Below are 25,319 nucleotides of genomic sequence, written 5' to 3' on the forward strand. Positions count from 1 at the left end.
CAAATCATCTTCTTTTTCGTCTGTAGAAATCGCTTTGGTTAGTCTCTCTGGAATCCAAATCGGCTGTTGTTCTCCCTGTGGAAACACACAAACAGAACCCCGACTCCAGACAATCACTGGGTCAGGACCTTTCCATTGTCCTGTTAGAATATCCTTCCAAATTACCTTAGGCTTATGTACATTTTTTGGATACATATGTCTTTCTGCAGCACTAAGTCCTGATGAATCCAAATTTAAAAAGTTTAGAGTAAAAAGGGTTATTTTAAGTTTATCTTTGGGGGATACATACCCCTTCCCAATTCCCTCTTTTTGCTTTAATAAGTACATTTTAATAGTTTGATGAGCTCTTTCAACTATGTCTTGTCCCTGTGGATTGTATGGGATTCCTGTTATATGAGTAATGCCAAATGATGAGCAAAATTGTTTAAAAGAGGTAGAAGTAAAACCAGGATCATTATCTGTTTTTAACTGTTTTGGAACGCCCACAGTGGGCAAAATTTTGTAAGCAATGAGCTATAATATCTTTAGTTTTTTCTCCAGCATGAAGGGAGCCCATCAAAAATCCGGAAGATGTATCAACTGTAACATGCAAATATTTTAATTTTCCAAATTCTGGCAAGTGTGTGATGTCCATTTGCCAAATATGGTTAGGTATCAATCCTCTAGGATTGACTCCAAGATTAACTTGTGGTAAAAAGGTCACACAATTTTGACATTGTTTTATTATTTGTCTAGCTTGTTCCTTAGTTATTTTGAAATGCTTTTGTAAAGTATTAGCATTGACATGGAACCTTTTATGAAAATTTGTAGCTTCTTCTAGTGTAGAGAAAATATGTATGTCATGTGTAGTTTTATCTGCTAAATCATTGCCCAAATTAAGGGCTCCAGGCAATCCTGTATGTGCCCTGATATATCCTATAAAGAATGGATCTTTTCTGTCCCAGATTAGACTTTGTATAGTGGAAAACAAATAGAAAACAGTAGAGGAAGGGGAAATGCTACCAGCATCTTCAAGGGATACTATAGCATTAACTATATACTGACTATCTGAAAATAAATTAAATACAGAATCTTTAAACATCACAAAAGCTTGTAATACTGCATTAAGCTCTACGTTTTGAGCTGATTGTTTGGGTACTAAAAATGTAAAAGTTTGATCAGGGGTAACTACCACTGCTGTACCATTATTTGACCCATCAGTGAATATATTTGGAGCATTAATGATAGGGGTTTTTCTTGTCATTTTTGGAAAAACTACAGGATGCTTAGACCAAAAAGACAACAAAGGATTAGACAGTAAGTGGTTATCAAATGAAACATTAGATTTACACATGATTATTGCCCAAGTATTTAACTCATTAGCTAACTCATCAATTTGATCCATAGTATATGGAGTAATAATTTTATTGGGAGAAATTCCAAACACTCCCTTTGCTGCTTTTATTCCTTTGAGTATTAATTGTCCTACAGCCTCAGGATACCTAGTAAGAATAGTGTTAGGAGAATAAGATAAATGTATTCACAATAATGGACCTTCTTGCCAAAATACTCCTGTAGGAATATTTTTTGTTGGTATTACAATAAATAATAAAGGCAAACTTATATCAATTCTATCCAAATGTGTATTTTCCATATATGTTTCAATAATTTTTAATGCCTTTCATACTTCAGGCGTTAACATACGGGGTGAATTTGGATCTGATGGACCTTTGAGGATATCAAATAAAGGTCCCAACTCTGCTGTTGGTATGCCTAGATAAGGCCTTATCCAATTTATGTCTCCTAATAACTTTTGAAAGTCTTTCAGTGATTTGAGTGGATCTAATCATATTTGAATTTTTGGTGGACGGACCATGGTTAAGGATAACAGAACTCCTAAATAATTAATTGGAAAATTTAATTGTACTTTATCTATTGCTATCTCTAGATTATAATTTTTTAATAAATTTGTAACTGTGGCATAACATTCTAGAATTGTGTTTTTATCTTTATGTGCTAATAATACATCATCCATATAGTGAAATATTTGTAGTTCAGGATTTTGATTTCTAAGTGGCTAGATTGCTTTATTAACATAAATTTGACACATAGTTGGGCTGTTAGCCATCCCTTGAGGGAGTACTTTTCATTCATATCTCTGATCAGAACCTTTATGTTTCAGTGCAGGGATAGTAAATGCAAAACATGGAGTATCCTCAGGATGAATTGGAATTGAAAAAAAACAATCTTTAATATCTATAACTAAAACATACCAGGTTTTTGGCAAAGTGGACAATTGAGGAATCCCTGATTGAGCAGGTCCCATAATAACCATCCCATTATTAATGGCTCTTAAATCTTGCAATAATCTCCATTACCAGATTTCTTTTTGATGACAAAAATGGGAGTATTATGGGGAGATACGGAAGGTTGTATATGTCCCTCTGCTAATTGTTGTTTGACCAGGTCATGGGCTGCTTGTATCTTTTCTTTAGTCAGGGGCCACTGAAGAACTCATACTGGTCTTTCTGATTTCCAAGTAATTTTTATTGTCTCAGTGGCCCCTTCTGAAAACCAAATCCATGTCTATTTATTCCTTGATCTATTTGAATTGGTGCTCCTATACCTTGTTCTTGTTCTCCTAATCTTTTTTTCTTTCCTAAAACCTTGTCTAGCCCTAGTAGTGGGCACATTAGGATTGATGTTATTTGTTAATGTAAAACCTAATTGATCTAGGACATCTTGTCCCCATAAATTTATAGGAAGATGATGCAATACATATGGCTGTATAGTTCCTTCACATCCTTCAGGATCCTTCCAATCTAATACCATCGCACCTCTATGGGGATTAGTTGCCACTCCTAGGCCTCGAAGCGTTTGAGTGGCTTGTTGTAATGGCCAATGTTTTGGCCATTCTTGACGAGAGATAATGCTAAGGTCAGCACCTGTGTCCAGTAGTCCATTAAATTCATGTCCTTGAATATTTAGTTTTAGCATGGATGAGAATCTAAATTTAAAGAAACCATAGCCCTATCTACACCTGTGGAGCCTAATCCCCTGGAACCTCTTTCTATAGTACTACTGGAAAATTTATCATGTAGGCTGGGTATTATTAATAACTGTGCTATTCTATCTCCTGGTGAAATTACTGATATACCCCTTGGAGAACTGGCTATAATTTTTATTTCACCTTCATAATCGGGATCAATTACCCCAGGACTTATCATAAGTTCTTTTAGAGTAGAAGAACTGCGTCCCAATAATAAGTCTACTGTTCCTTGGGGAAGAGGCCCTTTTACCCCTGTGGGAATGATTTGAACTCCCATCTCTGGAGTTAGTACTGCTCTGGCGGAGGCACAGACGTCTAACCCTGCACTCCCTCTGGTTTGTCTAGTGAGGGATCTAATGGATAATGTGTCCGGGGCACTACCCTGATGGTGTTGCTGTGTTCCTCCAGTGCCCCATATATTTGTGGTCATGGGCCCCGGAGCATGGGTCCCCCCTGTCTGTTTTTTGGCAATGGAGCCCAATGTTTTTCTCCACAATATTGTGGGTAAACACCTGGTCCTTGTCCATTTTTTGATAATGGAGTACCCTCTATGGTGGTTTGAGAACAGCATTCATTAGCCCAATGTCTCCCTCTATGGCATTGTGGGCAAATACGCGGTATTCTACTGTTCCTTGGGGAAGAGGTCCTTTTACTCCTGTGGGAATGATTTGAACTCCCATCTCTGGAGTTAGTACTGCTCTGGCAGAGATGCAGGTGTCCAACCCTGCGCTCCCTCTGGTTTGTCTGATGAGGGATTTAATGGATAATGTGTCCTGGGCACTACCCTAATGGTGTTGCTGGGTTCCTCCATTGCCCCGTATATTTGTGCTTGTGGCCCCCGGAGCATTGGGCCCCCAGTCCGTTTTTTGGCAATGGAGCCTGATGCCTTTCTCCACGATATCGTGGGTAAACACCTGGTCTTTGTCCATTTTTTGATAATGGAGTACCCACTATGGTGGTTTGAGAACAGCATTCATTAGCCCAATGTCTCCCTCTACGGCATCGTGGGCAAATACCCGGTTTTCTATTCCTTTGATACCTAGTTTTGTTAAACCCTTTTCCTATGGGGCAATTCTTTTTAAAATGTCCTGTTTGTTCACAATTGTAGCATGTTTTTGGCCTGGCATCTAAAGCCTGTTGTACTGCAGCTGCCAAAATTTGCCCTTGTTCATTAATGTCTCTACATAATTTGATATATGTGTTTAAATCTCCATGTCTCCATGGTCTAATGACCTCTCTGTAGCAACGATTTGCTTGCTCAAAAGCCATTTGTTTTATTAATGGTATTGGTTGTTCTGTATCCCCAAAAACTCTGGCAGCTGTTTGAATAAGCCTATCTACAAATTCAGCGTAAGGTTCATTAGCTCTCTGTATTACCTTAGATAATTGACCTTGTAAATCTCCACGTCCTTGTAAAGTCTTCCATGCCTTAACTGCGTCTGCAGCAATTTGTGCATATATAGCAGTATCATATTCAATTTGTTACCATTGACCCTCATAAGGTCCTTTTCCTAACAACATATCTAGATTTCTTTGAGGGTAACTGGCTGCTGCATTTCGCTTAGCTGTCTCCATGCAAAATTCCTCATTGCCAACCTTCCATAACAAATATTGTCTTCCATTTAGCACAGATTTATACATGCTAGCCCAATCTGCTGGCGTCATGTGCAAGTTGGTAATGGATTCGACCATGCTTACAGTGAAGGGTGCTTGCGGACCATAGGTTCTTCCAGTCTCCTTTAACTGCTTCACTTTTTTGAAGTCTAGAGCATGGTGAATTCGCTGCCCTCCTGCCTGCTCAAGTACAGGACATGCTAATCTTTGAGGTCCTGTCTCAGTATTCCATCTATCAACTACGGGGGTTGAGGGCCACTCAGCTGTTTCTGTAGATGGAGATGTTGGTTGAATTACGCCCTCTGGTGATAGAACGGTGTTAGTAGCAGCATCCTGTTGTAGCTTTTTCCCTAATAGCCCCTTTTCCTTTAAATTTTCTTCCTCTGTCTGTCTAGCTCGAGAGACCTTCTCTTTTGCTTGATCAAAAATATATTTCTCCATGGTCTGGACCTCTAACAATTTACTTAACACTCTTTTGGTTTGTTTTTTACTACTTTCTAATCTAGTATAAAGATAATGCAACCCAATAAGGTAACACAAAACAAAACTGAAACAGAATGAAACAAAAATGGAACAAAAAATCGTTGTATCAATTTTCTCTTCCTCAGGGCCAAACAACTTCAAACCTTGAGCCAACCATTTTTCCCGAGAAATTTCTAGGGATAGGCAGCTTGAAACAAAAACAAAACAAATCAAAACAAGAACACATTGTTTTTAGAAATGGTCACCCATTCTCTCGCCTTCCCTCAGGGGTGAGCAATTTCACTTACCTCCGAGCTTCAGGCGTTCCCCGTACGGGCCAACAAGTGCCGCAGTCTGGCTGGGCACAAATCACGAGCCACTGAAGCAGGAACAAACTTTATTTCTGAACTCCACCAGCACACTCCACACACGCTCCCAGGAAAAATGCTGAACGCCACGCCACATGGCTCCTCCTGGGACACACTACTCCAACAGGGAATCCCTCCTCCGGAAATCCCTCCTACCGCACTTCCCCAACCAATGGGAACTCTCCGGGAGTCCCATGAGAGCTCCAAAGTAGCAGGCGGAGGCAGAGAGCAGGGGTCTAATATCCAATTGAATGCAGATCTTAACATAATCATTATCATCTCAATGGCTTGCTGGGGTCACCTTTCAACCCAAAATGCCATGCATCATTCCTACTTGGCTATGGCTCTCAGCAAGAGAGAGAGAGAGAGAGAGAATTTTTTAATATTTATTTTTCACTTTTCAGCAGACACAACATCTTTATTTGTATGTGGTGCTGAGGATCGAACCCAGGCTGCATGCATGCGAGGCAAGCACGCTACCGCTTGAGCCACATCCCCAGCCCCTGTATGTTGATTTTTTATCCTGCAATGTTGCTAAATTCACTTAGAAGCTAATTTATAGAATCCATGAGATTATAACAGGCATAAAGATGTTATCTATAACAAAATATATAGACAAAATTTTTCTGTTTAAAAAATCCCATTTGCCTTATTGCAGTGACTAGAAACTAGAATCTTCTGTAAAATGCCCAGTAGATATGGTTAGCACATAATTCCTTGTCTTTTTTCTTATATTAATAGACAGGCCAGTATTTCAACATTAAGTTGATATTGGCTGTAGGTTTATAAAAACTGTTTAACATCAGGTTGAAAAACTTCTACTTGGATCAAGATTTTTACTAGGAAGGAATGTTAGATTTTGGTAAATAATTTTTTTGCAGCATCTATAGAGATGTTCTAAAGTTACATGTTCTTGCTTTGATTGTTAAAGGTGATTTATACTGATTCATTAATGTTTAGCCAATTTTGCAGTTTTGTAAAAGACCCATTTGATATTTTTATATTTTCCTCATGTTGTATTATATTTAAATTGCTATAAGATTGTTCAGAAATTTTTATGTGTTCATGAGAAATGTTGATATCTTTTTCTCTTTCTTGTAATATCCATCTTATTTTGGTAGTGGAATGATTCTAGTCTCATAAGAATTGGGAAGTATTTTTCTGCATTTCAGTTTTCCAGAGCAATATTTGCAGCATTGATGCTGTCTTTTCATTAAGTGTTTGATAGAGTTCACTAGAGGAATCATCTGTTCCTAGAGCTTTCCCTCTGGAATGGGTTTTATTTGCAAATTCATTTTTTTTTAAAGAAACAGCGATGTTCAGATTACTTACCTCTTCATGAGTGAGATTTAAAACTTGATATTTTTAAATAAATTTGTTCTAAGTTATTACGTTTATTAAAGTAAAATGACTCATCACATTTTTCTTTTATGCTTTTACTACTATTGGAAATTGTGGTAAGGTCAGTGTTTTATCCTGTATATTGGTACTTTGTGTCGTCTTTTGGGGGATCAATTTGGCCTGAAACTTAGAAAATATGTTGATTTTTTTTCGTAATGATTATCATTGATTTTATCTTCTTTGTTTCTGTACTCTAATTTGGTGACTTCTTCTCTAATGTTTATCTTTCAGATTCTTCTAATTATTTTGAGTATGGTTTGTTTTTATTTTTCTACCTTTTTAAATTTTTTAAATGTCACAGATCTGATTGTATGTACTTATTTTGTACAACTTTCTCTTGCCTCATTGCTCTGATTTTTGGGGTGAAAGTCAAGATGATAGTTTTGAGAACTTCATTTCTTGAATAAATATTTACTATTATAAACATATGCTAATAATGTTTTAATGACACTTAGTAATGTTTTAATGGCATTCAAAATGTTTTATTATATCATAATTTTAACTATTTAATAATTAATTCTAATTTCTTCTTGTTTGGTTTTTTATTTATGTATGAGTCATTTAGAAGGCTTTTTGTTTGGTTGGTTGGTTGGTTTTAATTTTGAAATACTTTTGGCTTCTTCCAATCTCCTTCTGCTATTATATCTATTTAAATTCCAATATGGCCAGATAACATTCTTTAAATCACTTGAATAACTTGACTTCATTAAATATTACTTAATGACACAGAATTTGGTCTGTCAATGCTGATTTTGTGCACACTTGAAGAGAATGTATATTCTTTTATGTTTGGGTAGAGTTTTCTAAAAATGTCAATGTGATCAATTTGATCGAATACATTCATATTATCTTTTATGTCCTTCCAATTATCTACCTGCTTGTTTTGTCTGTCACTTATTCAGACAGGCATTGAAATCTTAAATTGTATTTTTACATTTGCCCATTTCTACTTTAAGTACCATCAATTTTTCTTTATGTTCTTTGAAACTCTAAAAAAATTTAGGATTGTTATGTTATCTTTATAAGTTACCCCTTATTAACTTTAAATTTTTTTGTCCGTGGTAATATTCTTTGTTTTGCATGTATTTTGATATTAATACAGTTGTTCTCACTTATTTTACTTACGATGATGTTCTCTAGTGCCACCCATTTACCAGTATATGGCATAATTCCATTTCTCTTTTATATTGAGTAAAACTTCACTGTGTACATATGCCACATTTTCTTTATGCATTCATCTGTTGATGGACACCTAGGTTGTTGTTTCTATAACTTGGCTATTATAAATTATACTGCCACAAACATTGACATACCCAGTTTTGGGGAGGAAAAATACATTTTAAACCTCACTTTGAGAATGAGTTTTTCTTAACTTTTATGGGACTAAATCAGACACGATCAGTTTAAACCCTGTGTGGACTTGAATCTGCAGGTTGTTTGCCTTTAAGTAAATGCAGCTGATTGGAGCCAGTGGTACAACAACGAGGACTTTGAGCACCCCACGATATGGCTAGGGCCCACCCATAGGAGTCTTGGAGGTCATTTTTTTCTTTGTCTCCTCATAGACAGTGGGCTTCTTTATCTAAAAGAAGGGACACAGGCCTTGTGGCCTTCATCTCGGAAGCTATCTTATTTTCAGAATATAATTTTTATACTAAGAGAAAAATGGAATTCTTTATAGAATAATAATGAATGTTAAATTACAACATAAATTAGTAACTCATCACAAGACTAAGAACTTATTAGGCTACTCCTAATTATACTCTTTCATTTGTCCTTTAGTTTCTCCACAAGGCCAAACACAAGAGTTCTCAATACCAGATGCATATCTGAATCACCTGTAAAATAATTTTAAAAAATGAAAAATGATAAAGTTATACCCCAAACCAAATGTTTCATAGGACCATAGCATTTATATATAATATTTAAGAATTCTCATAACATGATCAAATGCAAAGTAAGATTTAAACATTCTGGACTTAGCACAATGCTGAGGTCTCAATAAATAAAATATTTTCAAATTAGTTGTCTAGTAATAGAATTAAAGAGACATGATAAGGAATTTTGCACATAGGGATGTCATCTACCTGGAAAGACCTGCAGAATATATTGTGTCTTGGGTAATAACAGATGTAATATTTTATAATATCATTATCAATTATTAGTAGTGCAATTATAGACTGGCTGCCAGGCATTTAAGCATAAAAATATTTTTTGTAGGCTTGGAAAATAATAATCAAGGTCAGAAACTAAATGTTTTGCAATAGCAAGGGAAATTAATTTCTCATAGAATTAGTGTTTTCCACCTAAGTGCTATTTCACTGAGCTGCATAGCACATGTCCTTCCTTGAAAGACTTGATGAACATACTTTAAGAGAAATAACCTAATAAAGTATAAAGCTACACTAAAGACACAATTTTGAGATTAAATATAACTTCAGTTCACTTGACACAGATATAATAGTACAATATTATCTCTTGCAAATACATACATAGTCTCTTGACATAAAATGTTGAATACTATTTGCATGTTTTCTTATTATGTTTATATAATCAAACATAGACTTTCTAGATTTATCTTGGAGAAGAGGGTTCCCAGGAAAAGTAAGTATATAGCTTCTAGAACACCCTTTGGTAGATAGATTTCTTCAGTGTCATGCTCTGACATTGAAGAGGTGCCTTAACAAATAGCTGTGCCTTGATAAATATTCTCAGATAATGACAGCTGTAGACATAAAGGATTCTGAAGAAGCAATTCTGATCTGGCCAGCTGCTGAGAGGAAGGAATGTCTTGGGATGTGCAGCACTGGCTTTTACAAGATGTCAGCACTTCCTGTGGCTCCTGTAGTGGGCAGGTGCCCAGAGGGAAGGTAAGGAAACTTCAGTGTCTGAGTTAATACAGAGCTCTGGTCTCTGAAAAAGAGAACAACATTTTCTCCAATATAATCTCATTTCACTTCATTTAAATAGCACTGGTTCCAGTGTTTCCCTTTTACTGAGGAGGAAATTGAACATCCAGCCCTTTAATTCAAATGAAGCCACATTGCTAGGATGTCACAAAGCCAGAATCTGAATCAGGTTCCTACAACTCTCAAAATCAGCATGTTTCATGGCCATGCTGAATCCTGCTTAGTGGCTGTTTCAGAGAGGAGCTAGGCCCTGGGAATTGGAGCTATGTGTCTATTGGAGTCACACAAAAAAGATGAGGACAGGAGACCAGACTACTTGACCATTAATGCCTGTTTTGGTTTGGGTATGAGGTGTCCCCCTAAACTCCTGTGTTATAAGAACATTCGGAGTGAAATGAACATCAGTGAAATGATGAGAGTTCTAACCTAAATAGTTCATCCCAGTTTGAAAGGACTGGCTAGGTGGTAGCTGAAAGTTGGAGGAGCCTAACTGGAGGATGTGAGTTACTGAGAACCTGCCCTGGAAGGATGTGTCTTCTCTACATCCTTTTCCCTCTGTGCTTCCCAGCTGCCTTGAGATAAGCAGCATTTCTGCCTCACTTTGGCCCAGATCAATAGCGTCAGCTGAAAATGGCCTGAACGTCGGAAATCCTAAGACAAAATGAACTTTCCCTCCTCTAAGTTATTCTTGTCAAGTATTTTGGTCACAATGAAGAAAACCTAATGTAATGACATTACAGAGCGAGGCAGCCTTGAAGGAGGAGTACACAGCCCTCTAATGTACCTATCCTTAGAGTTTCACAAAATAATGCCTTCCAGACAGAGGAGGCCAAGGCATGTTCTTGTTTTTGTTTTTGTTTGTTATGTTTTTATTGTTGATGGTGCTGAGGATCAAAGCTAGGGCCCTGGGCATGCAAAGCAAGCACTATGCCTCTGAGCATCCTCTCTAGCCTACTAAGGCTTGCTGTTTTACAACTCCAAGCTAAGAATATTTTCCACATTTAAAAACATTGATGAAACAAGGAATATTTGTAGCTACAAATTCATAAAATATTTATTATCTGAGACTTTACAGAAGAATGTCTGCCCACCTTAGTCCACTTAGTCCTTCTGCAACTTTCACTGGAGGAGGAAAGAACAATTTCCTCAGGATATCTGGTGAACTTGAGATAGACAGTCTAGATAATAGCCAGAGTCATTTTTGCTACCCTAACAAGTTGGTGCCCTAATGATGTATGTGTTCATTCAACTTCTAGTCATCTTTATTTAAAAGGATTGGTGGATGTAAATATAATAATATATTTAATATATATTATTTAATTATATATTTTTTAAATATTTAAGATTTAAATGTAATAAAGATACCATCAGATAGTTGAATGCAGTAAGGTGGAATTTGGAGACCAAGCCAAGTAGTGACACTCCAGCTTCCAGGTTTATTGGTGTAATAAGGCTCATTTCCAGGTCCTGGGGAACTGAATCTCTCTCTCTCTCTCTCTCTCTCTCTCTCTCTCTCTCTCTCTCTCTCACACACACACACACACACACACACACACACATATATATATATATATATATATATATATATATATATATATATATATATTTCAGGAGATGGTAACTGCTCCTTATAACCTAATTGTCTAGAGAAACATATAAAGGAGAGTTTGTTATTAAAATAATTACAAATAGATATACATATTTTCTGAATTGTATTTTAATTACATTTGGGGCTTTGCATAATTAAAGGGAAAATATCTTCACTGACATTATCATGAGATGCTGCTTTTTGTTTTCATTTTAAGATTTTCAAGTTTGCTCTATTAGACTACATTTTGTTATATGAACCAACAAATAAGGATTGAAATTGCTGAACGTAAGAGATCCCTAAAGGACACAACTCATAAAATAAAGGAAAAAACAATATAGTGCCTTGAAATTCATATTTTTGGCAGAAATAAGACATTTTACAGGGAGAAATTTTAATGGATTCTATTCTTTGAAACATTTGAGCAAACATGGAACAAAATTCATCAAATTTACTATCAAAACTACTATCAAATCTATTCACTGCAGCAGAAAAACTGTCCCAAATTAATTCTCACAAAAAAAAAGCTTTTCCTGTCAAAAAAATAAAATAAAATGTTAAAAGTATTATGTGAACAAGATATCAGACATAATAAGCATGGTATCCAAACCCACTGTGAATTTCAATAAAAGTAAATCATAGCCCTTGATTGCAAAACACCTGTGATTTCATTCTTCCCTGTAGCTATTTTACTCTTACATGATAACAGGGGGAAAAAAGTACAGTAAAATTTAAGAAAAAAGCAGAGCACAGTGAGAGAATATTAAATAACTGAGTCAAATTACACAAAGAAGTGAGATACACACGAATTACAGTAACAGATATTTGAATGAAAATTTAACTTCAGTGGATTAGTGGTAACTTGGATTTCCAGCTTTGTGGCTGGAAAGATCAAAGTGATTATAAAACAAAGTCAGCATTAGAATTGTCAAAGAGCTAAGGAGATTCTGGGTGTCCCTGGGACTCCTTTCCTGTTCACACTGGCCAGTATCAAAAGGTGTGAGTGTTTGGGAACATCAATGGGAACTTGAACATGCACTCTTTAAAATTTAGATCCTAGCAGGCATCCAATTCCTTTAGAAAACTTGAATGATTTCATTGATTTTATTGTTGGTTTTTTTTTTGTTGTTGTTGTTTGTTTGTTTGTTTTGAAATTACCCTGAAGACAATTTATGGAAATGGTACAAAAAATGTCCCACTAAGGTATTTCTAGGAATTCCCAAGCAGCAATTTGGCTGTGTTGTCCTGTCTCAGAGAATTAATCTCTCGTGGGCCTAACTGGGTTGAAAATAAGGAAATATTGGTAGATAACAGCATGGAATTTCCAGAGAAGTCTTATTTCAGAATTTCATAAAGAGCAAGCACTACGTGGACTTTTTTGACTGAGACTGAATTGGCCTGAATTTAAGGAATAGGATAAGTGTGCTCAACCTGTAACTAGCACCAAGGAAGCCAAGTGGCAGGTGGTCTTGTATGAGTGGCAGCCCCTTCCCTGATACCTGCATGGACCAGTTGCTGGAAGAGCTCTGGAAAAACATCTGTGCCTGAAAATATCAAATTGGGCTGTGGGATTGGAGTCCAGTGTGGTGATAAAACAGCTGTGCTGCATTTGTGTTTTTGAGGTCATTTAGTGACACATGGATGAGGGTCTTCTGACCCCCCACTGGCTTTTTGGAACTGGCCTAGTATCTTCATTGATGTCTTATGCTTCGGTCCATCTCATTGATGGAGGTAAAGGGCAGAAGAAGAGGGCAGACCCTGTGGATTGACCTGAGAGTACCCTTGTCTTCATTATTTTCACTGATGGTTTTTCACCAGTGCTGAAGACCCTGACAGAATCCGTTAGCACTGACACCCTCTATGCCATGTCAGTCTTCATGCTGTTGGGCCACCTAATCTTTTTTGATTATGGGGCTAATGCCACCATTGTACCTAGCACACTCTCCTTGAACATGGCCATCCTTGCTTCTGTCTGCCTTCAGAAGACTTCACATCTTCCCCAGTGCCTGTGTGCCTTCATCATGGTTACATTTAACCATCCAGATTTTTGCACCATGGCCCATGTTACAGAAGAAACTGAAGGCCTGTACTGTCTGCAGCTATGTGGGGGTCACACTGGTTTTTGCATTCTCAGCCTTGGGATGTCTGCTGTCCATTAGTGCTGTGGGAGCCATACTCTTTGCTCTTCTGCTGGTTTACACCTCATGCCTCTGCCCTTTCTACCTGATTCACCTGCAGTTTTTGAAGAACACACTCATGGGCCTTGGGATGAAGCTGAAATCAAAGACTTGTCCAAGTTCCTCAGCTAAATTAAGGACCACGTATTACATTATAAAGAACAGTAGACCGAATCCTAACCAGCATCAAATCTAAAGGCAAAGCTCAGTCTGAAGCTGTAGGCTGATGTGGATGAGAAAACAGAGATCAGAAGAAACAGTTAACCAAAGGCCTGGGTGGTGAATGTGCTTACCCATTCTGTCATTTTATGATAAAAATGCTTTCTGGTGCCCTCTTGAATTATTGCCTCTCATCTATTATTCACTATAACAGATGTGGCCTCTATTAAAAAAGTAAAAACATGTATACACACATATGTGCACACACAAATACTGTCCCACAAATATTGCCAATGTATTTACCTTATAAATGTACCTAGTGCTCTAAAAAATTCTCTAAGCTACTCTTCCATTATCAAATGTCATTTTTATGCTAAATGTTCTTATGTTTATCATTTTTATATATTATGGCTTACATTTATTATTATTTAAATATTATTCTTAGATTAAATGGTGTATGATAAAAAGGTTTGATTTTGGGTTTCTCTGAAAACTGAAAGAACTGAGCCCAGTCATCCCTTTCATTCATATTATTCCTTGAAACATATCCTTTCATTGAATTTACTGTCAACTTCTGAAAATTATCTTTTATTTTGTTATAAAGATGTTAAAATATACCTGATACATCCAGTAACATAAACTTTAATATAAGCTTATAAACAATAACATAAATCTTATGGTCATATTTTTAAAGTAGTTACCATTTTGTTGCATTAAGAACTTTATTATAGCCAGTTAAGGTGGCACATGCCTGTAATATCAGTTGCTTGGGAGGCTGAGGCCAGAGGATCTGGAGTTCAAGGCCAACTTTCAGGAACAGCAAGAAACTAAGCAACTCAGTGAGACTCTGTCTCTATCTAAAATACAAAATAGGGCTGGGGATGTAGCTCAGTGGTCAAGTGCCCCTGAGTTCAATCCCTGGTAACAAAAAAAAAAAAGAACTTTATTGACTGAAGTAATTAACTAATAATTATCCAAGTGCCATTTAAATTATTCTAACAGTTCTCCTGAGTGGCATAATTGCAGGAGACCATGTCATTTTGAAGAAAGCTAGAGAAGACACTTCTTGAATTTGAGAACATTCTATTTCTAATTGAAAAATTGAATTTTATTACACCTCCTTATTCCCATGAAGAGCTTAGTATGGCAAGGGTTAACAGTAAGGAAAAGGAAAAGGTGAGGTTTGGGAGAGGCAGCAAAACCTGAGAGGGGTGTTTTTGTTTAATCAAATTTTAGGTTTCTGTGAAATTTGTATATATGTAATATATATATATATATATATATATATATATATATATATATATATATATATAAACCTTTAAATTAAATCTTTTTGATTATTACAGATACTTATATTTAATTCTAACATGAAATTAGAAAACTAAGAATTCTAAGCATATCACTTGGAAAATAAATCTGTGGGCTGTTATGAAAACAAAATCTGTGCAATAATAATACCTTTAGGTTATATTTTTAGTGATGCTGTCAATATGTAAAGTGTAGTTAGGAGCACACCTTTAATTTCCTCTGTAGAGATTTTACCACCATCTGTTACCATAATATATCTTGTGTCCCTGGTTAATGATTTGTATTTGTTTGATGAACTCTTACAATATGCTGGGACTTTGAGAACAATAGTCTTTGTCAAAAGAATTACGTATCCAGCTAAGAGAAAAAAAAATCAAGGCATAATACTAATGGAATCATTTATTTATAATTTGACACATTTTGAACTATTAAATGACAAAAAATGGGCCAGAGGTTTTCACTTATTTTGCCTAATTTTATCATCACAATGCCTTTTGAATTTGGACGTGATGCTAATTCCTATAAAGAAGTACACACTCAGAGGGGCAACTTTACCACCTTAATATGTGGCATTGTCTGGATTCAATGACAAATCTTCAAGGCAAGTGTTCCTTCCCTGATTTTATAATAGTCCAAAATAAAATGAAAAAAAAAAAAAAGATAAACAAATTACTGCAGTTGCCGGAAGCCCCATGTCTTCAGATGAAGGATAAGTGATTCAATTTCCCCGGGGTAGAAGAGAATTTTTCTCTTGATTGTCCTTGAACAAGAGAAGAAAACAATAAGGAAAAGTTTTGTTCCGAGACCTCATGAATATTTTATAGGAGAAAGCCTTTTCAGGTTGTAGAGTGTGATTCAAGTCTGACAGGTCCACACGAGGCTCCTGAGAGCAGAAGGCAAGAGAATATAGTAAAATAAGACCATGTGCATGAAAAACCTTCAAATGGCCATGGAGGGGGAGTGACATCACCAAGGAAGGTGAGAGCTTGGGTTGTTGTAGCTGACCATGTTATAAAATGTGCAAGGGGATGTGACTGTTGCCTTGATGAAGCCAGATCAGAGTGTCCCCACCCTTGAGAGATGATTATGAGTTACAGATGAGAGACTTGCCTCTTGTTTTCCCCAAGCTGCACTGAATGCTGTGCAGAGCACCCAGTGAATTCAGAGAGAATATAGTCCTTAGTGAAATAACCCTAGTGACACTATCTCATGATATATGAGAGCAATTTACAGAAATAATTAATTGCAGGTGTAGCTACATGTCTCTGAAAACATAAGAAAGGAGGGATTCGCCAAGGTTGCTGAGTGATGTATAAATTACATATATCAAGTTTCCTTAGGTATCCTGGTTCCAGGACTACCTTTAGTCTCTGAGGCATCAGCCACAGTCTATTAAACAGGATCCCACTTGAACTCACTGCTGAAATATGTCTGTTGCTCTAATGGATTTGTTCAATTCATTGCTGGAAAGAAACTGAAAAGCTGATGAAAACTGTATCATTTTCATTTATTTAAATGGCTTTTAGGTCCATGCTAATAAATTTTGAATCCATAGTTCATAAGTTTTGGTTTAAGTGCATAATTCTTATTTTGTTTACTGTCTCAAAAGTCTTAGCATAAAATGTTACTTTCATCATTTTAGACCTTTAAGAAAAATTACCTGCCAGTTTTAATTAAAGGTTTTTTCTCTTTCAACTATTCTAAGAAAAGCCCCCACTTGCTCCAAAGTACTAAATAAACCTCAAGCCTTTTGTTCACTTATTTAAGAAGTTACACAAGAGGATAAAAGCAAGTAAGGAAGAGTTTCTCTTTCTACTTACTTATCTATCTCCATATTAGTAGGATAAAAATTTTATTTAGGGTAAATAATGTTATAAAGACCATGGAAAGTACCTATCAGAGGATAGCATTATGTAACACAATGTGCAATGCACCAAGCTTGGATAATTCTAAACTAATTGTAGATACTCCTTGGTTTTGGCCTAATCTGTGTCATTAGTTTTCTTGTTTATAAAGTGGGAATAATACCTTTTTTTACATTGCAGATACCACATTTATTTAAAAAAAGATGATTTGGAGGATTTATGATACCATTTACATAGAAATTTTAATTATTGCTAACTAATGCCCTGCTAGCTAAAATGCATTTATATTGAGCAATGAGAGAATTTTAGTTTTACCTGTTAATACTTTCAGTGTAAGTCCAAGGTATGCTATGCTCTGAATGGCAAGAGTAGAAGCCAGGATATGATGAGGCCTCCCCACTTGTGCTGGGAAGAACCCACTCTCCCCCAGCCCTCACCCCCAGCACTATTCTCCTCTGAAAGCTCACTTTTGGAGATCCTTTAATCAAACTGGAGAATGTTCATGGGCAAACAATGAAAACATCTTTGGGTCACTGTCCCAAAGTGAGTGTCTGGGAGAGGTGCTGAGAGATGAGAATGTTTCATTTGGAGAAAGAAGGAAATAGAAACTCAATTTTGATTATTTTAAGAACTCATATATGTAAGAAGGATTGTGTGGATTTTGTTTCTAGAGTGTAGAACTAAGGATGAAAGGTGGATATTATGAAAAATAAAATAAATATTAACTTAATTCATAATAATTTACAACAATTAAAGCACATCTCAAAATGAGTCAAACTATTTTTTTTTGAAAGAATGAATTCCTCAATCTTATAGGCTAGATAGATGCTATGATGAACTTTCATAAAGGATTTTCCAGATTGCCTATTAAATGATGAAGACTATTTTACACTCATATTTGAAGATTTATATTTCTATCACTCTTTATTATAACTATTAGCTGATATTTAAATTTTATGAAATCATATTAATGTTCTCTTAATTATTTCAAAATGTAAGAGTTTATTTCTAGAAAAGTACAGGTGAAAACCATACATATTTCATCATTATAGTATTTTAGCTCAATATATTTCCTCAGCTACTCTTATCTCTATCAGGTTTCATATCCTTAAAATATCTTTTGTATTACTCATAAAATAATTTGTTGTTTTTTTTTTCTTTGCCATATTTTCTGAAATGTTTAAGAATATTTTTCACCTGTGATATTATATTAAACTAAATCATTTACTATTAAATTTTGGAGGTTTCTTGAATTCTAGCCTGACAAAATATGTGTATTGTTCTTAATTTTCCTCTAATACCCTTGGCTAATATTTGCTTAGTTTGTGTTTGTATCTTTCCAAAAGAGCAAATGAACAAATAAACAAAAGTTGTCTCTGGCACTCTCCTGGCATTTTGAGGTAGGTCTTATTTGTAGCACATCTTTCCTTTGTTTTGAGCTGAATTTTTTCTTCTAGTTGCTTCATCTGGATGTATTTGCTGGTGCCGCAAAACTAACGCCCTTCCACATGAATGGCTCTTTGTACACTTAAACACGTTGACCTTGTACCAAACCTCCAATCATATATTCTCTTTTTTCACTGGGTTTTCAGTGTCCTAGTCATGTCGGTACCTCCTCCTGAATAATCTGGCATATACCCACTCTAGGTATTTTGTTCAGAAGCAGGTGTAAGCCTAGTGTGGTATGATGGGGACGTCAAGAGAAAGAAGGTCTGTGTCTTCCCTTGTCATATTTATTGCCTGTAACTCTGTTATTGCAGTCTAAGCTTTAAATGATTTTTGGTAGCAGACAGAACTTACAGTTCACTCATTTATTTGTGCTTTTGACACATATTTAATGAATATCTACTGAGAATGAGGCCTCTGTTTTAGGCAAGCCAACAGTTCACAGTGAGCTTTCACTTTAGTGAAAACATGCCATTCTTTTTTTCCCTTAGCTCTCTTTCAACCACGGTCTTTATTGGAAATTATAAAATATATTTTTTAACAATGTAGAACTTTGTATTTTTCCGATTAAATTTCTTCTTGTTAGATGATCTTTTGTTTTAACATCACTCCACATATTTTCTATGTTATTTCAGCCTTTGAGAAACTATCTTCATACCTTCCTGAAACCCCAGTTATTTTAGGAAGTGTCCTCTGAAGTTGTACACTGCCCTATTGTAGTTATCAGTGTTCTAAATGCAAAATATTAAAAATAGAAATAACATTAATAAAAATGTAGACCACAGAGGATAAGATTTTAAAATAAAAAGATTCAATGAATACCTATTCATAGGATAGAAAAATCACTGAGTTCCCAAAATTTCATTAGATGTTGTAATACATCAAGAATTAAAGACCAAAGCAGTCCCTGTGTTATTGAGGTTTATAGTCCAGTGGAAGAGACTGGCATGAATCAAATAACCCAAATAATCATACAAACATATTTAAAATTTCAATAATATATATTTAAAGTATATATTATGACATATATATTTAAACAGCATCTGTTTTTGAGAAATACATACTGAATTATTTTAGACAAAGTGGGAAATGTTTCAAACTAATCTGGAGGGAATTGGATGAGGTTATAATAAAATGAAACTGCCAAGAACTACTATTGTTCCAACAAATAGTTCAGGCTGATGTAACAAAGACTATAAACTGTGTGGCTATGAACAACAGAAAAAAAATATTCCTCATTTTTCTGGAGGCTGGAAAGTTCAAACTCAAGACTAGAATATTCATTGTCTTGTTAAGAGATCTGCCATCTCTTTGGTGCGTCCTTATACAACATAAAGGATGGGAGAGCTCCTTATGGATTCCTTTATGAAACCACATCCCATTAACTAGGGCCTCACCACTAAATTGCTGCCCAGAGGCCCTTTTTCCTAATACCATCAGCTTGAAGGTTTGGATTTTCAGGACATGAATTTTGCAAGGACATGTGCATTCTCACCATAGCATTGGGTATGGATGATGGGTACATTGTGTTGTTCTCTCTGTTTATGTACATCTCTTCATATTTGCTATCATAAAAAGTGGCAAACAAGCAAAAAAGTCAATTCTGACAAGTGGAGAGGAGAGGTAGTCAGTTTTCTGACAGTATATAATAGAGAAATTTGATAGAGTCAGAGATGTAAAGAATGGCTGGTGATGAAAAGTGACACTTAGCATTAGACTGGAAGACTGCATGGGAGTATAGGGAAGGACAGATCCAGAGTCATCCTGCAAAGGAACAGATGCCAGTCTGACAATGAGCCAGAATGGCTGGAGGGCTTGAGGATAAGAAGGGAGAGCAGAGTGGTAAATAAAGCTGGGGTGAGGTAAGGTGTCTTAATAGGAACAATAACCTGCTTTATGAAAACAGATTTAGGGAGCTATAGTGATGCAGAGGAATTACTAACAAGCTGCCCAGGTTCTCCAAATAAAACTTTGTTACATCAACATCCTTGGTTTAGACAAATGGACTTCCACGTCGATTTTATAATGATTATCCTACAATTCCATCTGCTTCTTTCCAGCTTCTTTACTATCTTCTTGGTGCAAGTCGCCTTTACCTCCTGTCTGGAACAGATAACAGTCTGTACTGCAGCCATATCTACTATCCACATTCATTGCTCAGGATGCTCAGCCTGAAACTCATCCTTTTAAAAATTGTATACCTTATGAAGATTTCTAGGTATAGAAGAGTTCTGGCTATTATATTTTAATTCAAATGTCTACAAATGTGGGTGGTAGGATTGCCAGGTAAGACACAGGACATCCAGGTAAATCTTAATTTCAGATAATCAATATACAAGTATAAATTTGTCTTAAAATCAAAATGTAACTAAAATATGGAATGCAAAATATTTAATATATATTGTCATTAACATTATTTACTATTTATCAGAAATTCAAATTTAATTAGTCATCCTATTATTTTTTTCTATTTGTTAAATCTGACTGCTTTTATGAGTTAAAAGGTGAGCATATGCTTGCTAATCCAAACCCTCTATTTTAGGAGTAATGGAAACATGACATAAACATATTTCCAAATATATAGTAAATTAAAATGAAATGTCATATCTAATACATGTAACAAAATCATTAATTTGAATACAAATAAGTATATAGTATTTATATTGATATACAATTTTTTACATGTATGGGTTTCCATGTAATGTTTTGATATGTATATTCATTGCATAATGTTTGAATCAGGATAAGTTTATCTTCTCATCAAACATTTATCATTGGTTTGTGGTGATAACATTCAAAATCCTTTCTCCCAGCTTTTTGGGAAATATGCAATACATGATTATTATCTATACATACCCTACTGTGCGATTGCATATCATACGTGCAAAATCATTGTTCTGTCTGCTCTCATTAACAAGATTGGATATAAAGAATGCTGGTTGGAGGGAAGCCTGCACAATCTCATCTTTGTATCTGCTTTTAAAAACATTTCAGTTGTACCATGTATTGCCCTGATTCCTGTCTTTGGTTCTATCATCGTGAGCAGAGACTTACACTGTACAGTGATGAAGAGGAGGCTCAGCAATAATAGGATCAGCAAAGAGGTCTCTTTAAAGATGATCCAGAAAGAGTTGATTGTAAAGTGACATGAAAGTGACTATCGACTGCTTGTCTTCCCACTTTCCCTTTCCTGGTTCTATGCCAGCCGTGCTGTGTCTAAACTGACAAGGCAACTTAGCACACTGTGAAATGAATCTGAGGTGGTGCACTGAATTCAAAGGGAATTCAATGCCTTCTTTTAATGTAGAAGCTATACATATTTATGAATAATTGTTTTTAAATTGAACATAACATTTTAAATATAGATTTTTTTTAAAAAAGCACTGTTTCTTGAGCCTGTTAAAAATGGAGGAAAATGATGAATGCTCATCCAACTTGACTAATTCTGATAATGAGATTCCATAATGTTTTCTTGGAAATAATTGTTCTACTCTATTTGATCAAGGAATTATTTGCATTGATTTGGTCCTACACAGACATTTTAAGTATCTTAATCTCAATACTGTTACATATTAAATTATGCTTTATAATTTTACTTTTAAAATGCAGGAAATATATGAAGTTATCAATATCATATATGTATTTGATAAAATATATTTTTGAAAATGCATAGTTTATTTACTTAATTATTTGTGTAACTGAAGTTGAACCTGGGCCTTTGCACATGCTAGGAAAGTGCTCTACCACTGTACTACAAACCCAGCCCACATTATTTATTTTAAAACGTGCAAAACTATTAATTTTTATTATTATGTAAAAACCATTGTTTACTTGTGAATTTTTTTTACAGATATTGAATTGTTTTATAGCTTTAAGCACTTTGTTTTACAAATATGACATTTAAAATCTTGGGGAAAGAATAGTGATGCAAATGACAATTAGAGAAAACTCAATATGTTTTTATTAATATATTATATTTAACTTATAAACAGCTGCCTTAATGCAGTTCCACAGGATTTCTTTTAGGACTATTGGTTATAGCATATCTATCATGAATGTCAGAATGAAAGAATGAAGACAAATATATCTAAATATGCAAATTGCTATAATAAAATGTGTGCAATGAACATTCATCAGAATTTCTGCTGAATAACTACATGGGCCATTAAGAAGCAAATATTCAGCAAACTGGGAATGAAAAATGAATTATGATAAAAGTTTTAATATTAAAAACAAAACAATTTCCTATCTTTAAACAAAGATCTATAATGCTTAGTAGTAAACCCTATTCACTTGATTTAGACATACACAATTTTCCTGAAGAATCTAGAAATGTAGTGATAAGAACAAACTGGGATAAAAAGAATACTGAAAAACTAAACTTTCAATCAGGATTATATGTAAGGCACAGTTATAACAGGGGACAAATGTAAGGACCATTTTCTAAGTACACAGCAATCATCTCCAAATGAAACTTTGGCTCTCATTCCTTAGGAGGACAGGTAAACTAGGGTCCAGGTCAATTAGCCAAACACCAACTCTCCTGATGACCAGTTTGCTTTGTTGCTTTTAAGTATATTACTTTCAATTGACCATTTTTCCTTTTGTCTTTGTAAAATCTTTAAATGTCTTGTTTAATGTACTCTTTACTTCAAGTGTGGTTCATGTAGCTGGAGACTTAGTGACGAGGAAACTCAGAAATTTACAAGCAGAGATATGTTTTCGATATAGAGAATTCTTTTCAATAGAGTCTTCATGAGTATATTTAGTATGCTCTTAATCTTCATAATATTAAAGAAAACATTGACTTCCATTAAATAGAGTTTATCTTTTCGGAAATACATTGTTAGGCAAAAGTACTTTAGGATTATTATAATTATATATTCTTATATAATTATATAATATGGTCATGAGTATTAATGTCATCAATATTTTATAATATCAACAATTTCATATGATTTATTTAAATTTTGTTCTTATGACCTGAATTTCTACTCCCTTCTCTTTCTTTCTCTTCCATTTTCCACTCTTTCTTCCCTTTCAGTTTTCTGCTTCTTAAAATGCTGGCATAGAGACAAATGAGAAGATAGTATTTATAGATATAATTAGAAGATAGAAGTAAACTTGGTGAGTTGACCTGTTGGCTAAATTCTTCATATTCTCACCAATGTTCAAAGATTTCTTCTGTTTCTCTGGTTGCTTAAGTGAAATATAAAGAAGATTGGGAGTAGACATATAACAAGAACAAAATATATTAAATCACTAGCAATTTATAATCCTTTTTTGGGTCATACTTAAGTTGATTAGATATTCATAAGCATTCATGGTTCAATGCAAGTTTGATTTAGGGTCTATATTATGATTATGCAAAATCTGTAATCCTGCAATAGATTTCCTATTCAATCTGTATTTTTTTGAAAAAAGTCTTATTATCCATAGTGTTTGTTTATGTATATACCACCAATATTTCTTTAGTATGATGGGGTAAAGCAATCAACACAGGGACAAGAAAATATATACTAAGGTAAAGAATATACAATAAGGTAGTTATTTTGTGTACATGAGTTATAAGTTTCCAGATAATGTCATCAAGTAAGAAAATGCTGAAATCTGAAGAAGAGTAATGTGGACTTTTTAAAAAAATTGCCTTTGACAGATGTTAGGAGATGCATGTGTCAAAATCAACATGTTTCTCTTTATCTTGAATAAAATGGCTTCCTCAGAGCTCCCCACCCCCATGTGATCAGTTGCATAGTGTTATGAATAGGTCACTTGTCCCCTAGTATGGTTACTACTTACTGTATAAATATGATTATTTTCCTGTATGACATGATGTGAGGAATGTGGAAAGCAGTAGGTAGAAAACATTTTACTTCAGGCTTTAAGGGTTTCCCAGTATCTCCTAGTCGTAAGGAGTGTTATGAAATATTTCTCTTTACTTTTGGTCCTCTTGATTTAAGGAAGAAAATTTACTTTATAAAACATTAAAATAAAATGGACCTCTCATGTTAAAACAAGAAAGTTGGGAGATAGAGATGACCTATCTCTCAAATGATATAAACCATACAATTAATTTGGTTTCTTCTGTGCTGCCTACATTGGAAGCCATTTTCTTCAATTATGTGACTTCAAGAAATGTTTTACTTTGTTCTGCTCATTTTTAAACAGATTAAGTAGAATTTATTTGTAAAAACCAAAAAGCAAAGAAGCAGAAAAGAATCTCAGTAAAAACATAAGGAAGAACACTTGTTTCCCATTGCCATTTTATGGTACCATCATACATAAAACAAATAAATATATAAACAAAATACGAAAGAAATACAGTGACTTTTAATGCACATATCTGTAACTCAGTTGAAATAGACGTTTAATGAATGCTGTTTTAATAAACTATTCTTATCTCTGGGCAATGTTTGTTCTTTCAGAAGGCTAACAACAAAACATGTCATCATGAAGGAGTCCTTTTTATCATAGCAAAGTCAGTGAAGTCATAGGGGAAATGGATCCAGGTGGCAAACTGCATTTGAAATATGTGCAGCTGAATAATTTACGTAACTCAAATGACAGTCATTTAACTTCACAAATGGTTTATGTGAGCTGAGTCAGTTAACTGATAGGTTAAAAAAAATTCCATATGCTTCCAAACTTATCAGACTTTACATTTCTTATTTACCATATCCTTGTTCCTTTTTGGGATGCATTTAGACTACCATTTCTTAGCAGTCAAGTGTAATATAGTCAGGGATATGTAAAAAATGAATTAATTTGGATTGAACTAACTCATCATGAATCGAGATTAATTAAATTACTTAATTTTGCATCATCTTGCCAAAACCATGGGGAGTAAAGCAGTATAACACAGCAAGGAAATAAGTTGTGATTGAAATGGATAATAAGTATGATCATCTATCAACAAAGGAAATTGTCCACAGCAATTGTGACCTCAAGTTTCTCGTGCATCATGAACCTCTGCAAATTACCATCTCTCAGTTCT

The 25,319-nt window shown here is 34.9% G+C and overlaps 1 pseudogene; it reads left to right on the plus strand.

The window, feature by feature from the left end:
* Nucleotides 1-3,816: 3,816 nt before the first annotated feature.
* On the plus strand, nucleotides 3,817-13,679 carry LOC114085213 (phosphatidylinositol N-acetylglucosaminyltransferase subunit C-like; annotated as a pseudogene).
* The last annotated feature ends 11,640 nt before the right edge of the window (nucleotides 13,680-25,319 follow it).

Source organism: Marmota flaviventris, chromosome 1 (genome assembly GCF_047511675.1).
Source record: "Marmota flaviventris isolate mMarFla1 chromosome 1, mMarFla1.hap1, whole genome shotgun sequence".
NCBI classification, from domain to species: Eukaryota; Metazoa; Chordata; class Mammalia; order Rodentia; family Sciuridae; genus Marmota; species Marmota flaviventris.